This window comes from Ursus americanus, chromosome 8 (assembly GCF_024610735.1).
Source record: "Ursus americanus isolate L20-20 chromosome 8, mUrsAme1.1.p, whole genome shotgun sequence".
Lineage (NCBI taxonomy): Eukaryota > Metazoa > Chordata > Mammalia > Carnivora > Ursidae > Ursus > Ursus americanus.
The window spans coordinates 4,952,577-4,958,576 of record NC_142134.1 but is presented as its reverse complement, the minus strand read 5'-3'; positions in this window follow the sequence as shown (position 1 = coordinate 4,958,576).

Below are 6,000 nucleotides of genomic sequence, written 5' to 3'. Positions count from 1 at the left end.
CAATACCATGCTGTCTTTGTGATCACAGATTTGTAGTACAGCTCGAAATCCGGCATTGTGATGCCCCCAGCTTTGTTTTTCCTTTTCAACAGTTCCTTGGCGATTTGGGGCCTTTTCTGTTTCCATACAAATTTAAGGACTATTTGTTCCAGTTCTTTGAAAAATGTCATCGGTATTTTGATCGGGATAGCATTGAAAGTGTAGATTGCTCTGGGTAGCATGGACATTTTAACTATGTTAATTCTTCCGATCCATGAGCATGGAATATTTTTCCATCTTTTTATGTCTTCCTCAATGTCTTTCAAGAGTGATTTATAGTTTCTAGAATATAGGTCCTTTACGTCTCTGGTTAAGTTAATTCCAAGGTAACGTATGGTTTTTGGTGCTATTGTAAATGGGATGGATTCCCTAATTTCTCTTTCTTCAGTCTCGTTATTTGTGTATAGAAATGCAACTGATTTCTGAGCGTTGATTTTGTATCCCGCCACATTACTGAATTGCTCTATAACTTCTAATAGTTTGGGAGTGGATTCTTTTGGGTTTTCTATATAGAGTATCATGTCACCTGCGAAGAGAGACATTTTGACTTCTTCTTTGCCGATTTGGATACCTTTGATCCCTTTTTGTTGTCTGATTGCTGTTGCAAGGACTTCTAGTACTATGTTGAATAATAGTGGCGAGAGTGGGCATCCTTGTCGTGTTCCTGATCTTAAGGGAAAGGCTTCCAGCTTCTCCCCATTGAGAATAATATTTGCTGTACACTTTTCATAGATGGCTTTTATGAGATTGAGAAATGTACCTTATATTCCTACACTCTGAAGGGTTTTAATCAGGAAAGGATGCTGTATTTTGTCAAATGCTTTTTCGGCATCAATTGAGAGGATCATATGGTTCCTGAGTCTTTTCTTGTTGATATGATGTATCACGCTGATCAATTTGCGAATGTTGAACCACGCTTGCATCCCAGGGATGAATCCCACTTGGTCATGATGGATAATCCTTTTAATGTACTGTTGGATTCTATTAGCAAGGATCTTGTTGAGGATTTTGGCATCCATATTCATTAGGGAAATCAGTCTGTAATTCTCCTTTTTGATAGGGTCTTTGCCTGGTTTGGCGATCAAGGTAATATTGGCCTCATAGAATGAGTTTGGTAGCTTTCCTTCTGTTTCTATTTTTTGAAATAGCTTTAGGAGAATAGGTATTATTTCTTCTTTGAATGTTTGGTAGAATTCCCCAGGAACACCGTCTGGGCCTGGAGTTTTGTTATTTGGAAGATTGTTTATCACTGACTCAATCTCTTCATAATTAATTGGCCTGTTTAAGAAATCAGTTTCTTCCTGTTTCAGTCTTGGTAGTTTATAGGTTTCCAGGAAGGCCTCCATCTCTTCCAGATTGCTTAGTTTTTGGCATATAGCTGATAATAGTTTCTAATAATCCTTCCAATTTCATTGGTGTTGGTCATGGCCTCTCCTTTTTCATTCATAATTTTAATAATTTGGGTCTTTCTCTTTTCTCCTGGATAAGTCTTGCCAGTGGTCTGTCAATTTTATTGATTCTCTCAAAGAACCAGCTTCTTGTCCTGTTGATTTGCTCTACTGTGCTTCTGGTTTCTAATTCATTGATTTCTGCCCTAATCTTGGTCAACTGCTTCCTCGTGAGTGGATTAGGCCTGTCCCTCTGTTGCTGTTCCAGCTTCTTGAGGTGAGAATATAAAAACTGCATTTTAGATTTTTCTATTCTTTTGAGTGAGGCTTGGATGGCTATGTATTTCCCCCTTAGGACTGCCTTTGCAGTATCCCATAGGTTTTGGACTGTTGTGTTTCATTCTCATTGGTCTCCATAAATTGTTCAAGTTGATTTTTGATTTCCTGGTTTATCGAGTCATTCCTCAGCAGGATGGTTCTTAGTCTCCAAGTGTATGAGTTTCTTCCAAATTTTTCCTTGTGGTTGAGTTCCAATTTCAGAGCGTTGTGGTCTGAGAATATGCAGGGGATAATTTCAATCTTTTGGTATCGGTTGAGACCTGTTTTGTGTCCCAGAACATGGTCTATTCTTGAGAATGTTCCATGGGCATTAGAATAGAATGAGTATTCTTTGGTTCTGGGGTGTAGTGTTCTATATATATCTATGAGGTCCAACTCATCGAGTATGGCATTCAAAGCCTTTGATTCTTTGCTTTGTCTTTGCCAGGGTGTTCTGTCTATTTCTGATAGTGGAGTGTTGAGGTCCCCTACTATTAATGTATTTTTATCTATATGTCTCTTTATTCTGGTTAAGGGTTGGCTTGTGTATCTTGATGCTCCCCTGTTGGGGGCATATATATTTATAATTGTCATATCCACTTGTTGAATACTTCCTTTAAGAATAATATAGTGCCCTTCTGCATCTCTAACTATAGTCTCTAATTTAAAATCCAATCTATCTGATATGAGAATTGCTACCCCAGCTTTCTTCTGAGGTCCATTTGCGTGAAAGATGGTACTCCATCCCCTTACTCTCAGTCTGAATGCATCTTTGGGTTCGAAATGAGTCTCTTGTAGACAGCAAATGGATGGGTCATTTCTTTTTATCCAATCTGCAACCCTGTGGCATTATGGGAGTGTTTAAACCATTTACATTGACACTAAGAACTGAGAGATAGAATTTTAATGATGCCATGTTGCCAGTAAAGTCTTTGTTTGTATCGGTTGTGACTTTCTGTTCTGTATCACTCTTGGGGCCTTTTTACCTTTATGGAACCCCCCTTAATATCTCCTGTAGGGCTGGTTTCATGGTTACGAAATTGGTTAGTGACTGGCAATTCTGGAATGTCTTTATTTCTCCATCAATTCTGAATGACAGCCTTGCTGGGTAAAGGATCCTTGGCTGCATGTTTTTCTCTGAAAGAGCTTTAAAAATGCCCCCCCAGCCCTTTCTCTCATTCCAGGTCTGTGTAGACAGGTCTGACGTAATTCTGATGCCTTTGCCTTGTACGTGAGAAATTACTTTGCCCTGGCTGCTTTCAATACTGTATCCTTGGATCTAATATTTGCGAATATGCACTATGACGTGACGTGGCGTAGGTTTGTCGTGGTTGAGCTTGGGAGGGGTCCTCTCTGCCTCTTGGACACGAATGTTTGTTTCCCTCACTAGATTAGGGAAGTTTTCAGCTACAATTTGTTCAAATATCTCTTCTAGACCTCTGTTTTTCTCCACCCCCCCGGGGATGCCGATGATTCTGACATTGGATCGTTTCATTGAGTCAGTAATCTCCCGTAACCTACATTTGTGGGTGTGGATTTTTTTAAGACCAGCCTCTATTTTCGTTTTTTCCTCTATTAACCCATCTTCCAATTCACTAATATGTTCCTCTGCTTCGGTGACCCTGGCCATCAGAGCCTCTAGTTTTGCCTGCATTTGGCTCATAGAATTTTTAATTTCTGTCAGATTCGTTCTCATTTCTGTCCTTAGAGATTCTATATTCTCAGTAACCTTTTCGTTAATAGTTTTTTCAATTCTACTCATCATTTTGACCATCGTTACTCTGAATTCCATTTCTGATACTTTGGTTACATCCATATCCATTATTTCTGTGGCAGAGGCCACAGACTCACTGTCTCTTCTTTGCTGGGGGGGGGGGCTTCTCCTTCTTGTCATTCTGATGAGGAGAGGTTGCGGGATTGTCCAGAACCCAAATTATTGAATGGGTTCCAGGCCGTGCCCCTTGTTTTATAGGGATCTTAGGGATGTGGGCTTCTTCTTTAAAGATTTTATTTATTTATTTATGTGGCAGCCAACCAGCGAGAGAGGGAACAGAAGCAGGGGAGTGGGAGAGGAAGAAGCAGGCTCCCAGCGGAAGAGCCCGATGAGGGACTCCTTTCCAGAATGCCAGGATCACGCCCTAAGCTGAAGACAGGCGCTCAATGACTGTGCCACCCAGGCACCCGGGTTGTGGCCTTCTTGATTTTTCAGCCTGCCTTCTGTGTTCTGGGGGAGGGGCCCGCCGCGCTGATACTCAGGCAACCCTGTTTGGGTAGAGTCTCCGTGTCCCCTGCAAGGGGGGTTGGGGATGGGCACTCTCTGAGCCGGTATTTCAGGCTTTTGTTCTCTGGCGGCTTTCCCTGGCGGTTTGCTGTGCCTCTTCTGAGAGTCAGAGCAGCTGCGGCCAAATTTCAGCCTCTGTCACAGAACAGAAGGATTGCGGCCCGTTCTCCACTGATGTTCTGGCCACTTTAACTCTGTTTCTGTTGGTGCTGCTCAACCCTGCAGTGTCCCCGGGATGTGCGCCCCACACCCGGCGTCCCAGCCCTCACTTCCAGGGCCGGTGCGTCTCTGTCCTTTGTGTTTCTAACGCCGCCAGCCGCCAGCCGCCCCGCGCACGCTCGGCAAGCTCCCGGTCTCAGTCTATTTCTGGTGAACACTCCGGGATTCCGGTGTTCTGCGAGATGCCTGGTGGCGCGCGCTCCCGGCGCACGGTCTCAGTCCGCTCTCTTGCGGGTGCCGACCGCGAGCCCCGCCCGCTCCCCCGTGCAAGTGGCTACTGCTTCCCGGCGCCCGAACGCAGCGGCTCCCTCCCCCTTCCATTTATCTTCCGATATCTGTGCACAGTTTCATGGCTCCCCACTTCGTACCTCAATACTCAGCACTGGAGATGTTCATTTGTAGAGATCCAGATGTATCATCCTGCGTCTCAGGCTGATTCCGTGGTTGTTTAGGCTGGTCTGGTACCTATCCAGCTCGACTCGGAGGACCGGCTGAAAAAGGTGTCTCTTACTCCCCCGCCATCTTAACTCCTCCAGGGTAGCTCTATTTTTAACATCTTGACGAACATCCATACTGTTTTCCAGAGTGGCTGCACTAGCTGGCATTCCCATCAACAGTGTAAGAGGGTTCTCCTTTCTCCACAGTCTCGCCAACATTTGTGGTTCCCTGTCTTGTTAATTTTAGCCATTCTAACTGGTGTAAGTTGGTATTTCATTGTGGTTTTGATTTGTATTTCCCTGATGCTGAATGACGTTATGTATTTTTTCATGTGTCTGTTGGCCATTTATATGTATGAACAGAAGTGTCTGTTCATGTCTTCTGCCCATTTCTTAACTGGATTGTTTTTTGGGTGTTGATTTTGATAAGTTCTTTATAGATCTTGGATACCAGCCTTTTATCTGATATATCATTTGCAAATATCTTCTCCTATTCCATAGGTTGCCTTTTAGTTTTGTTGACTGTTTCCTTTGCTGTGCAGAAGTTTTTATCTTGATGAAGTCCCAAAAGTTCATTTTTGCTTTTGTTTCCCTTGCCTTTGGCGATGTGTCTAGTAAGAAGTTGCTGCAGCCCAGGTCAAAGAGGTTGCTGCCCATGTTCTACTCTAGGATTTTGATGGATCCCTGTCTTACATTGAGGTCTTTCATCCATTTTGAGTTTATCTTTGTGTATGGTGTAAGGGAATGGTCCAGTTTCATTCTTCTACATGTGGCTGTCCAATTTTCCCAACACCATTTGATGAAGAGACTTTTTTTTTTCAATTGGATATTCTTCCCTGCTTTGTTGAAGATCAGTTGACCATAGAGTTGAGGGTCCATTTCTGGGTTTTCTATTTTGTTCCATTGATCTATGTGTCTGTTTTTGTGCCAGTACCATGGTGTCTTGATGATCACAGCTTTGTAATATAGCTTGATGTCAGGCATTGTGATTCTTTTTCAACATTCCTCTGGCGATTTGGGGTCTTTTCTTGTTCCATACAAATTTTAGGATTGTTTGTTCCAGCTCTGTGAAAAATGTTGATGGTATTTTGATAGGGATTGCATTGAATGTGTAGATTGCTCTGGGCACCATAGACATTTTAACAATGTTTATTCTTCCAATCCATGAGCAAGAGTCACACGCTCTTCTGACCGAGCCAGCCAGGCATCCCTATATAAAGAATTTTAAGTAATGTATTTAACCAACAATTTTTATAGTTCCAAAAATATAGCAAAGAGACCCTAAGGACTCCAGTAAGCAATTTGGGCCAGTGGTTCC